The sequence below is a fragment of the Arachis stenosperma genome, chromosome 7, assembly GCF_014773155.1.
Source record: "Arachis stenosperma cultivar V10309 chromosome 7, arast.V10309.gnm1.PFL2, whole genome shotgun sequence".
Taxonomy (NCBI): domain Eukaryota; kingdom Viridiplantae; phylum Streptophyta; class Magnoliopsida; order Fabales; family Fabaceae; genus Arachis; species Arachis stenosperma.
The window spans coordinates 66,578,723-66,592,134 of record NC_080383.1 but is presented as its reverse complement, the minus strand read 5'-3'; the positions used below and the strand labels follow the sequence as shown (position 1 = coordinate 66,592,134).

Here is a 13,412-nt window from a genome sequence, read left to right as displayed (position 1 = left end):
TGGGGCGTCCCTCCCTTCTACTGAGATCTCTGAGACCTTCCCAGATGAGCAACTCTTTGCCATTGAGGAAGCTCCATGGTTTGCAGACATTGCAAATTATAAAGCTGTGAGGTTCATACCCAAGGAGTACAGTTATGTGCAAAGAAAGAAACTAATTTCAGATGCCAAGTACTACCTTTGGGATGAACCATATCTCTTTAAGAGATGTGCTGACGGAGTGATCCGCAGGTGTATACCCAGAGAGGAAGCACGAAGGATCCTATGGCACTGCCATGGATCACAGTATGGAGGACACTTTGGAAGTGAGCGAACAGCCACTAAAGTTCTCCAGTGCGGCTTCTACTGGCCTACTCTCTATAAAGATTCCCGAGAGTTTGTGCGTAACTGTGACAGTTGCCAAAGAGCTGGTAACCTGCCTCATGGATATGCCATGCCTCAACAAGGGATATTAGAGATAGAGCTGTTTGATGTATGGGGAATTGACTTCATGGGGCCATTCCCACCATCATACTCAAACACTTACATTCTGGTGGCAGTGGACTATGTATCTAAGTGGGTAGAAGCAATTGCTACACCCACTAATGATACCAAAACCGTGCTGAAATTCCTCCAGAAAAACATTTTCAGCAGGTTTGGCGTCCCTAGAGTACTAATCAGTGATGGGGGTACTCATTTCTGCAATAAACAGCTATACTCTGCTATGGTTAGATATGGAATCAGCCATAAAGTGGCAACTCCGTATCATCCACAGACAAATGGGCAAGCTGAAGTCTCTAACAGAGAGCTAAAAAGAATCCTGGAACGGACTGTGATGTCCCGAAGAAAGGATTGGGCAAAGAGCTTGGATGATGCTCTGTGGGCATACAGAACAGCATTCAAGACTCCTATAGGGACCTCCCCATACCAATTGGTGTATGGAAAGGCCTGTCATTGCCTGTGGAACTGGAACATAAAGCCTACTGGGCAACCAGATTCCTAAACATGGATGCACAGTTAGCTGGTGAAAAAAGATTGCTCCAGCTAAATGAGCTAGAAGAGTTCAGACTCAATGCCTTTGAAAATGCTAAGATCTATAAGGAAAAGGCAAAGAAGTGGCATGACAAGAGATTGTCAACCAGAGTCTTTGAGCCAGGACAAAAAGTTCTCCTCTTCAACTCTAGGCTCAGACTGTTTCCAAGAAAACTCAAATCCCGTTGGAGGGGTCCATATGTGATTACAAAAGTGTCACCATATGGGTATGTTGAGCTTCAGGATATTGATTCTGACAGTAAGTTCATTGTTAATGGACAGAGAATCAAGCATTATCTTGAAGGAAATTTTGAGCAGGAATGCTCAAAACTGAGGCTTGAGTGATTCTCAGCAGAAGTCCAGCTAAAGACAGTAAAGAAGCGCTTACTGGGAGGCAACCCAGTCATTAGGAAGTTGTATGATTAGTTCTTACAGAGGCAAGTATCAAAAATGAAGGAATTCACAGAGTTACAGAAGGATTCAGCTCAAAAAGCAGAGAAAATGAGCTTACTGGCGAAAAAAACGCCAGTAAGGGGCATTTTGGGCGTTAAACGCCAGAATGGGCACCATTCTGGGCGTTTAACGCCAGTAATGGTACCATTCTGGGCGTTAAACGCCAGAATGGGCACCATTCTGGGCGTTTAACGCCAGGTGTGCAGCATCACTGGGCGTTCAGAAAAACGCCCAGTGAGGAAGGTTTTCTGGCGTTTAACGCCAGCCAGGGTACCTGGCTGGGCGTTAAACGCCCAAAAGGGGCAACAAATGGGCGTTAAACGCCAGAATGGGTGCCATTCTGGGCGTTTAACGCCAGCTTGGTGGGGGACCACATTTTTGTTTTCAACTCAGATTTTTTTCAAACTTTCCTTTTCTCACCCATACTTTTCTACAAAATCACACTTCAATCATTCATTATTCACTTTCAAATCTTCAAAAATCAAAACAATTTTTCAAATCTATTTCAAAATAATCCCAAATCTTCTTCAAAAACTCACCCTTTTCTCAAAAATCTTTCATATCTTTTCAAATTTCCTTTCAAATCTCTCTTTTGTTTTCGAAATTCTCCTCCCCCCACTCTATAAATGAACGTTCCTCACCCCTCCTTCCTCACACCATTCGAATTTTCTCTCCCTCTCTCTCTCTCTCTTCTCTTATTTCTTTTCTTTTTGCTTGAGGACAAGCAAAACCTCTAAGTTTGGTGTGCTTTTCCGTGATCATTAAGCCAAGATTCATCAATATCATGGCTCCCAAGGGAAACAAACCAACTCAAGAGGAAGGAAAGAGACCAATCCAAAGAATCTTTGGAATGAAGAGAAGTTCTTAACCAAAGAACATGAGGACCATTATCACAAAATAATGGGACTGAGGTCAGTGATCCCGGAAGTTAAATTTGATCTGAAAGAAGATGAATATCCGGAGATCCAAGAGCAAATTCGAAACAGAGGTTGGGAAGTTCTGACCAATCCTGAGACAAAGGTTGGAAGGAACATGGTTCAGGAATTCTACTCAAATCTGTGGCTCACAGATAAGCAAAGAATGACTGGAACCGCTTTTCCTACCCACAGAACCATGGTCAGAGGGAAAGTTATGTACTTCCATCTGGACAAAATAAGAGAAATCTTCAAGTTACCTCAACTACAAGATGATCCTGATTCCTTCAATAGGAGGATGGTGAGAGTAGATAAGGGGTTGGATCAAGTTCTAGAGGACATATGCCTCCCTGGAACTAAGTGGATAACCAATTCTAAGGGTGTCCCAAACCAACTCAAGAGGGGAGACCTCAAGCCAATTGCAAGAGGTTGGCTAGACTTTATTGGGCGTTCCATATTGCCCACTAGCAACCGTTCTGAGGTCACCATCAAGAGAGCAGTGATGATTCACTGTATTATGCTTGGAAAAGCAGTGGAGGTGCATCATGTGATTGCTTGTGAGATCTACACAATTGCAAATAAGAATTCCACTGAAGCCAAATTGGCCTACCCAAGCTTAATCTCCTTGCTCTGCAAAGAGGCTGGGGTAAAAATGGGAGTAGATGAGTTCATACCCATTGAACATCCAATCACCAAGAAGTCAATGGAAGGACAAGTGCAAGACAACTCTATCAAGAGGAGGACGCGTGAGTTCCTCCCTGAATTCCCTGAAATTGGCTACTGGGCCAGCCTAGAAGCATCCATCAACAAGCTGCAAGAGACTATGGAGCAACTGAAGGAAGAACAGCAGAATCAGAACTGCATGATCTGCAAATTGCTGAAGGAACAAGAGAAGCAGGGGCGTGATATCAAGGAACTGAAGCGCCAAAAGCTCTCCTCTCAAGCTGGGGGAGCATCCACTTCTCAAAATCAAGGTTGTTGAGTCCTAACTCTGTGAAAACCTCTATCATTAGGAGCCTCTGTTTTTTCAATTTTCGTTTTTATTATTATCTTTTTTCCTTTATTTTAGTCTCATCTTACATCTATATTTGAGTCTTGTTCTTAATTAATAAAATTAATAAAGTTTATGCCTTAAAGCTATGAATGTCCTATGAATCCATCACCTCTCTTAAAAGAAAAATGCTTTAATCACAAAAGAACAAGAAGTACAGGATTCCGAAATTTATCTCTGAAACTAGTTGAATTAGTTTGATGTGGTGGCAATACTTTTTGTTTTCTGAATGAATGCTTGAACAGTGCATATGTCTTTTGAATTTGTTGTTTTAAGAATGTTAAAATTGTTGGCTCTTAAAAGAATGAGGAGAAAGAGAACTGTTATTGAGGATCTGAAAAATCATCAAATTGATTCTTGAAGCAAGAAAAGCAGTGAAAAAAAAATATATTTCGAAAAAAAAAGAGAAAGAAGAAAAAAAAAAAAAAAGAAAAGAAAAAAAAAAAAAAAGAAGGAAATAAAGTTGTGATCCAAGGCAACAAGAGTGTGCTTAAGAACCCTGGACACCTCTAATTGGGGACTTTAGCAAAGCTGAGTCACAATCTAAGAAGGTTCACCCAATTATGTGTCTGTGGCATGTATGTATCCGGTGGTAATACTGGAAGACAGAGTGCTTTGGGCCACAGCCAAGACTCATACATTAGCTATGTTCAAGAATCAATATACTTAACTAGGAGAATCAATAACACTATCTGAGTTCTGAGTTCTTATAGATGCCAATCATTCTGAACTTCAAAGGATAGAGTGAGATGCCAAAACTGTTCGGAGGCAAAAAGCAACTAGTTCCGCTCATCTAATTGGAGCTATGTTTCTTTGATATTTGGAGTCTATAGTATATTCTCTTCTTTTTATCCTATTTTGATTCTCAGTTGCTTGGGGACAAGCAACAATTTAAGTTTGGTGTTGTGATGAGCGGATAATTTGTATGCTTTTTGGCATTGTTTTTAGTATGTTTTTAGTATCTTTTAGTTAGTTTTTAGTATATTTTATTAGTTTTTAACTAATATTCACTTTTCTGGACTTTACTATGAGTTTGTGTGTTTTTCTGTGATTTCAGGTATTTTCTGACTGAAATTGAGGGTCCTGAGCAAAAATCTGATCCAGAGACTGAAAAGGACTGCAGATGCTGTTGGATTCTGACCTCCCTGCACTCGAAGTGGATTTTCTGGAGCTACAGAAGCCCAATTGGCGCGCTCTCAACGGCATTGGAAAGTAGACATCCTGGGCTTTCCAGCAATATATAATAGTCCATACTTTGTCCAAGATTTGATGGCCCAAACCCGCGTAGCAATCCGGCCTCAGAAATTCCAGCGTTAAACGCCGGAACTGGATTAAAAGTTGGAGTTAAACGCCCAAACTGGCATGAGAACTGGCGTTTAACTCCAGAAAATGTCTCTACACATAAAAGCTTCAATGCTCAGCCCAAGCACACACCAAGTGGGCCCGGAAGTGGATTTTTCTGTCATTTACTCATTTCTGTAAACCTTAGGATACTAGTTTACTACTTATAGGACCTTTTGACATTGTAATCAGGACCTTATGACCTCATAACATTTTGTACACGTTTCTTCCACAGTATGAGCCTCTAAACCCCATGGTTGGGGGTGAGGAGCTCTGCTGTGTCTTGATGGATTAATGCAATTACTACTGTTTCTTATTCATCATGCTTGCTTCCGTTCTAAGATAACACTTGTTCTTAATCCGGATGAATGTGATGATCCGTGACAATCATCATCATTCTCAACCATGAACATGTGCCTGACAACCACCTCTGTTCTATCCTAGATTGAGTAGTTATCTCTTGGGTTCTTTAATCGGAATCTTCGTGGTATAGGCAGGACCTGATGGCGGCATTCAAGAGAATCCGGAAGGTCTAAACCTTGTCTGTGGTATTCTGAGTAGGATTCAATGATTGAATGACTGTGATGTGCTTCAAACCTGTAACCTACTGGGCGTTAGTGACAGACGCAAAGAGTTATTCTATTCCGGTAGGGGAGGGAACCAAACCAGTGATTGGCGGCACTGTGACAGAGTGCTTTGCATTAGCTTTCACTGCACGGATGGGAGGTAGCTGCTGACAACAGTGAGACCTTACACGAGCTTGCCATGGAAGGAGACATGCGTGTTTGATGAAGAAGACAGTAGGAAAGCAGAGATTCGGAAGATGGAGCATCTCCAAACCTCAACCCATTCTCCATTACTGCAGTACAAGTAACCATTACATGTTCTTTTGCTTTTTACAATCAATCCTGATAATTTCTGATATCCTGACTAAGATTTACAAAATAACCATAGCTTGCTTCAAGCCGACAATCTCCGTGGGATCGACCCTTGCTCACGCAAGGTATTACTTGGACGACCCAGTGCACTTGCTGGTTAGTTGTGCGGGATTGCAAAAGTGTTATTGCAATTTCGTGCACCAGTTGGCTTCTTTAGGAATTCAGAATCCAGATAGTGTTATTGATTCTCCTAGTTAAGTATGATGATTCTTGAACACAGCTACTTTATGAGTCTTGGCCGTGGCCCAAAGCACTCTGCCTTCCAGTATTACCACCGGATACATACATGCCACAGACACATAATTGGGTGAACCTTTTCAGATTGTGACTCAGCTTTGCTAAAGTCCCCAATTAGAGGTGTCCAGGGTTCTTAAGCACACTCTTTTTGCCTTGGATCACAACTTTATTCTTTCTTTTTCTTTCTTTTTCTCTTCTCTTTTTTTTCGGTTTTCTTCTTTCTTTCTTTTTTTCGCTTGCTTTCTCTCTTTTTTTTTGTATTCACTGCTTTTTCTTGCTTCAAGAATCATTTTTTTATGATTTTTCAGATCCTCAGTAACATGTCTCCTTTTTCATCATTCTTTCAAGAGCCAACCTTCATGAACCACAAATTCAAGATACATATTGGTCGGGCGAAATTGTGAACAATACTTTTTCACAACTCAAATAATCCCCGGTAATGGCTCCAAGAACTTGGTGCGCTCAATACCATGGCATTACACAACTTCGCACAACTAACCAGCAAGTGCACTGGGTCGTCCAAGTAATAAAACCTTACGTGAGTAAGGGTCGATCCCACGGAGATTGTTAGTATTGAAGCAAGCTATGGTCATCTTGTAAATCTTAGTCAGGCAAACTCAAATGTATATGATGATGATGAACGAAAATAACATAAAAGATAAAGATAGTGATACTTATGTATATCATTGGTGTAAGAGCTTCAGACAAGTGTATGAAGATGCCTTCCCTTCCGTCTCTCTGCTTTCCTACAGCCTTCATCCAATCCTTCTTACTCCTTTCCATGGCAAACTCGTGTAGGGTCTCACTGTTGTCAGCAGCTACCTCCCATCCTCGCAGTGAAAGCTAATGCACACACTCTGTCACAGTGCTGCCAATCACCGGTGTGGTTCCCTCCCCTACTGGAATAGAATCCAGTGATTCTTTTGCGTCTGTCACTAACGCCCAGCAAGTTACAGGTTTGAAGCACGTCACAGTCATTCAATCATTGAATCCTACTCAGAACACCACAGACAAGGTTAGACCTTCCGGATTCTCTTGAATGCTGCCATCAGTTCTTGCCTATACCACGAAGACTCTGATCTCACGGAATGGCTGGCTCGTTTGTCAGGCGAGCACTCGGTTGTCAGGCGATCAACCATGCATCGTGCAATCAGGAATCCAAGAGATATTCACTAAAGCTCGAATGCTTGTAGAACAAGAATGGTTGTCAGTCACCTTGTTCATAGGTTGAAGAACGAGTGATATCTTAGATAAAGAACAAGCGGAGTTGAATAGAAGAACAATAGTAATTGCATTAATACTCGAGGTACAGCAGAGCTTCACACCCTTAATCTATGGTGTGTAGAAACTCCACCGTTGAAATACATAAGCATAAGGTCCAGGCATGGCCGAATGGCCAGCCTCCCAAAGATCTAAGATAGCATAAAAGTGAAGATAGCTACCAAAGTCTACTAATACAATAGTAAAAGGTCCTATTAATAGTAAACTAGTAACCTAAGGTGTACAGAAATGAGTAAATGACATAAAAATCCACTTCCGGGCCCACTTGGTGTGTGCTTGGGCTGAGCAATCAAGGAAATTCGTGTAGAGACCTTTTCTGGAGTTAAACGCCAGCTCCCATGCCAGTTTGGGCGTTTAACTCCAACTTTTATTCCTGTTCCGGCGTTTAACGCTGGAATTCCTGAGGCCGGATTGCTTCGCGGGTTTGGGCCATCAAATCTTGGACAAAGTATGGACTATTATATATTGCTGGAAAGCCCTGGATGTCTACTTTCCAACGCCGTTGAGAGCGCGCCAATTGGGCTTCTGTAGCTCCAGAAAATCCACTTCGAGTGCAGGGAGGTCAGAATCCAACAGCATCTGCAGTCCTTTTTGGTCTCTGAATCAGATTTTTGCTCAGGTCCCTCAATTTCAGCCAGAAAATACCTGAAATCACAGAAAAACACACAAACTCATAGTAAAGTCCAGAAAAGTGAATTTTAAATAAAAACTAATAAAAATGTACTAAATCTAACTAAAAGATATCAAAACATACTAAAAACAATGCCAAAAAGTATACAAATTATCCGCTCATCACAACACCAAACTTAAATTGTTGCTTGTCCTCAAGCAACTGAAAATCAAATAAGATCAAAAGAAGAGAATATGCAATGAATTCCAAAACATCTGTGAAGATCAGTATTAATTAGATGAGCGGGGCTTTTAACCTTCTGTCTCTGAACAGTTTGGCATCTCAATCTATCCCTTGAAATTCAGAATGGTTGGCTTCTTTAGGAACTCAGAGTCCAGATAGTGTTAATGATTCTCCTAGTAAAGTATGATGATTCTTGAACATAGCTATTTATTGAGTCTTGGCTGTGGCCCAAAGCACTCTGTCTTCCAGTATTACCACCGGATACATACATGCCACAGACACATAATTGGGTGAACCTTTTCAGATTGTGACTCAGCTTTGCTAAAGTCCCCAATTAGAGGTGTCCAGGGTTCTTAAGCACACTCTTATTTGCCTTGGATCACAACTTTATTTCTTTTCTTTTTCTTTCTTTTCTTTCTTTTTTTTTCGATTTTTTTTTTCGGTTTTTTTCTCTTTTTTTTTTTTTTTTTTTTGAATAGCTTTTTCTTGCTTCAAGAATCATTTATTGATTTTCAGATCCTCAGTAACATGTCTCCTTTTTCATCATTCTTTCAAGAGCCAACATTCATGAACCACAAATTCAAGATACATGCACTGTTACACATACATTCAGAGAACAAAAATATTGCCACCACATCAAAATAATTAAACTATTATAAAATTCAAAATTCATGCAATTCTTCCTTTTTCAATTAAGCACATTTTTATTCAAGAAAGGTGATGGATTCATAGGACATTCATAGCTTTAAGGCATAGACACTAAGACACTAATGATCATAAGACACAAACATGGATAACATAAAGCATAAAATTCGAAAAACAAAGGAATAAAGAACAAGGAAATCAAGGAATGGGTCCACCTTAGTGATGGCGGCTCTTCCTTGCTTTTGAAGGTCCTATGGAGTGCTTGAGCTCCTCAATGTCTCTTCCTTGTCTTTGTTGCTCCTCCCTCATGATTCTTTGATCTTCTCTAATTTCATGGAGGAGAATGGAGTGTTCTTGATGCTCCACCCTTAGTTGTCCCATGTTGGAACTCAACTCTCCTAGGGAGGTGTTTAGTTGCTCCCAATAGTTTTGTGGAGGAAAGTTCGTCCCTTGAGGAATCTCAGGGATTTCTTGATGAGAGGGGTCTCTTGTGTATTCCATCCTTTTCTTGGTGATGGGCTTGTCCTCATCAATGGGGATATCTCCTTCTATGTCAACTCCAACTGAATAACAGAGGTGACAAATGAGGTGAGGAAAGGCTAACCTTGCCACAGTGGAGGTCTTGTCTGCCACTTTATAGAGTTCTTGAGCTATAAACCTCATGAACCTCTATTCCTCTCCAATCATGATACTATGGATCATGATGGCCCGGTCTATGGTAACTTCGGACCGGTTGCTAGTGGGAATGATTGAGCGTGTATGAACTCTAACCATCCTCTAGCCACGGGCTTGAGGTCATGCCTTCTCAATTGGACCGGCTTTCCTCTTGAATCTTGCTTCCATTGTGCGCCCTCTTCACATATGACTGTGAGGACTTGGTCCAACCTTTGATCAAGTTGACCCTTCTAGTGAAAGGATGCTCATCTCCTTGCATCATAGGCAAGTTGAACGCCACCCTCACACTCTCCGGACTAAAATCCAAGTATTTCCCCCGAACCATAGTAAGATAATTCTTTGGATTCGGGTTCACACTTTGGTCATGGTTCTTTGTGATCCATGCATTGGCATAGAACTCTTGAACCATCAAGATTCCAACTTGTTGAATGGGGTTGGTGAGAACTTCCCAACCTTTCTTTGGATCTCATGGCGGATCTCCAGATATTCACCCTTTTGAGTAAAAAGGGGACTTCGGGGATCACCTTCTTCAAGGCCACAACTTCATAGAAGTGGTCTTGATGCACCTTTGAGAGGAATCTATCCATCTCCCATGACTCGGAGGTGGAAGCTTTTGCTTTCCCTTTCCTCTTTTTAGAGGTTTCTCCGGCCTTTGGTGCCATAATGGTTATGGAAAAACGAAAAAGCAACGCTTTTACCACACCAAACTTAAAATGTTTGCTCGTCCTCGAGCAAAAGAAGAAAGAAAGGAGTAGAAGAAGAAGAAATGAGGAAGAGGGGAGGGTAGTGTGTTCGGCCAAAGGGGGAAGAAGTGGTCTTTAGGTTGTGTGAAAATGAAGGGTTGAAGAAGGGTATTTATAGGAGAGAGGGGGGTAAAGGTTCGGCCATTTGAGGGTGGGTTTGGGAGGGAAAGTGGTTTGAATTTGAAGGGTGAGGTTGGTGGGGTTTATGAAGGATGGATGTGAGTGGTGAAGAGAAAGATGGGATTTGATAGGTGAGGGGTTTTTTGGGGAAGAGGTGTTGAGGTGATTGGTGAATGGGGAAGAAGAGAGAGAGTGATGGTAGGGTCCTGTGGGGTCCACAGATCCTGTAGTGTCAAGGAAAAGTCATCCTTGCACCAAATGGCATCAAAATCCACGTTTTGACCCATTTCTGGCGTTAAACGCCGGGCTGGTGCCCATTCCTGGCGTTTAACGCCAGGTTGTTGCCCTTTACTGCGTTTAACGCCAGTCTGGTGCCCTTTTCTGGCGTTAAACGCCCAGAAAGGTGCCAGACTGGGCGTTAAACGCCCAACTGCTAGGCTGACTGCGTTTGAACGCCAGCAGCATCTTCCTCCAGGGTGTGCTGTTTTTCTTCCTGTTTTTCATTTTGTTTTTGCTTTTTTCATTGTTTTTGTGACTTCTTATGATCATCAACCTACAAAAAAGATAAAATAACAAAAGAAAATAATTAATTATAAAACATTGGGTTGCCTCCCAACAAGCGCTTCTTTAGTGTCATTAGCTTGACAGAGGACTCCCATGGAGCCTCAGAAACACTCAGAACCTTGTTGAAACCTCCCAACACCAAACTTAGAGTTTGAATGTGGGGTTTCAACACCAAACTTAGATTTTGGTTGTGGCCTCCCAACACCAAACTTAGAGTTTGACTGTGGGGGCTCTGCTTGGCTCTGTTTTGAGAGAAGCTCTTCATGCTTCTTCTCCATGATGATAGAGGGATATCCTTGGGCCTTAAACACCATGGATTCTTCATTCACTTGAATGATCAACTCTCCTCTATCAACATCAATCACAGCCTTTGCTGTGGCTAGGAATGGTCTGCCAAGGATGATGGATTCATCCATGCACTTCCCAGTCTCTAGGACTATGAAATCAGTAGGAATGTAATGGTTTTCAACCTTAACCAGACATCTCTACAAGTCCATGGCTTGTTTTCTTGAGTTGTCTGCCATTTCTAGTGAGATTTTTGCAGCTTGCACCTCAAAGATCCCTAATTTCTCCATTACAGAGAGGGGCATGAGGTTTACACTTGACCCTAATCACACAAGGCCTTCTTGAAGGTCATGGTGCCTATGGTACAAGGTATAGAAAACTTCCCAGGATCCTGCTCTTTTGAGGCAGTTTCTGCCTAGACAGGTCATCCAGTTCTTTGGTGAGCAAGGGAGGTTCATCTTCCCAAGTCTCATTTCCAAATAACTTGTCATTTAGCTTCATGATTGCTCCAAGGTATTTAGCAACTTGCTCTTCAGTGACATACTCATCCTCTTCAGAGGAAGAATACTCATCAGAGCTCATGAAAGGCAGTAGCAAGTCCAAGGGAATCTCTATGGTCTCAGTCTGAGCCTCAGATTCCCATTGTTCCTCATTGAGGAACTCAGAGGAGATTGGTACACGCCCACTGAGGTCTTCCTCAGTGGCGTCCTCCTCCTCTCTTTCCTCTCCATATTCGGCCATGTCTATGGCTTTGCACTCTCCTTTTGGATTTTCTTCTGTGTTACTTGGGAGAGTGCTTGGAGGAAGTTCAGTAATTTTCTTGCTCAGCTGACCCACTTGTCCTTCCAAATTCCTAATGGAAGATCTAGTTTCAGTCATGAACTTGAGTGGTTTTGATCAGATCAGAGACCATGGTTGCTAAGTCAGAATTATTCTGCTAGAGCTCTCTGTCTGTTGCTGAGAAGATGATGGAAAAGGCTTGCCATTGTTAAACCTGTTCTTCCACCATGTTATTGAAACCTTGTTGAGGTCTCTCGTGATTCTTCCATGAAAGATTTGGGTGATTTCTCCTGAAGAATTATAGGTGTTACCATAGGGTTCTCCTAGGTAATTTACCTCTTCCATGGAAGGGTTCTCAGGATCATAAGCTTCTTCCTCAGATGAAGCTTCCTTAGTACTGTTTGGTGGCATTCTGCATTCCAGACAGACTTTGAGAAATCAAATTGACTTGTTGAGTCAATATTTATTCTGAGCCAATATGGCATTCAGAGTGTCAATCTCAAGAACTCCTTTCTTCTGACTAGTCCCATTGTTCACAGGATTTCTTTCAGAAGTATACATGAATTGGTTATTTGCAACCATTTCAATCAATTCTTGAGCTTCAGTAGGCGTCTTCTTCAGATGAAGATCCTCCAGCAGAGCTATCCAAAGACATCTTGGATAGTTCAGAGAGCCATCATAGAAAATACCTATGATGCTCCATTCAGAAAGCATGTCAGATGGACATCTTCTGATTAATTGTTTGTATCTTTCCCAAGCTTCATAGAGGGATTCTCCATCCTTCTGTCTGAAGGTTGGACTTCCACTCTAAGCTTACTCCATCTTTGTGGTGGAAAGAACTTTGCCAAGAAGGCATTGACTAGCTTTTCCCAAGAGTCCAGGCTTTCTTTAGGTTGAGAATCCAACCATATTCTAGCTCTGTCTCTTACAGCAAAAGGGAATAGCATCAGTCTGTAGACCTCAGGGTTAACCCCATTAGCTTGACTGTGTCACAGATTTGCAAGAATTCAGCTAAAAATGATGAGGATCTTCCATTGGAAGTCCATGGAACTTGCAATTCTGTTGCATTAGAGAAACTAATTGAGGTTTAAGCTCAAAGTGTTGCTCCAATGGCAGGGATAGAGATGCTTCTCCCATAAAAATCAGGAGTAGGTGCAGTAAAGTCACCCAGCACCTTCCTTGCATGTTTGCATTGTTGTTGTTTTCTGCTGCCATGTTTTCTTCCTTGAAGAATTCGGTCAGGTCCTCTAAAGAGAGTTGTGCTTTGGCTTCTCTTAGCTTTCTCTTCAAAGTCCTTTCAGGTTCAGGATCAGCTTCAACAAGAATGCCTTTGTCCTTGCTCCTGCTCTATGAAAGAGAAGGGAACAAGAAAATGTGGAATCCTCTATGTCACAGTATAGAGATTCCTTGAAATGTCAGAGGAAAAGAGAATTAGTAAGAAGAAGGAGAAGGAAAATTCGAACTTCAATTGGATAATGTTCGAATTGTGCATTTAGAAGGAGTAGTACTCCATAATTAGAAGGA

The 13,412-nt window shown here is 41.7% G+C and overlaps 1 non-coding gene across 1 annotated transcript; it reads left to right on the top strand.

Annotated features, from left to right (window-relative positions):
- Positions 1-12,600: 12,600 nt before the first annotated feature.
- On the top strand, positions 12,601-12,703 carry LOC130942620 (small nucleolar RNA R71). The gene has a single exon (XR_009071186.1). It is a non-coding gene; the product is annotated as a small nucleolar RNA R71 (small nucleolar RNA).
- Positions 12,704-13,412: the final 709 nt, after the last annotated feature.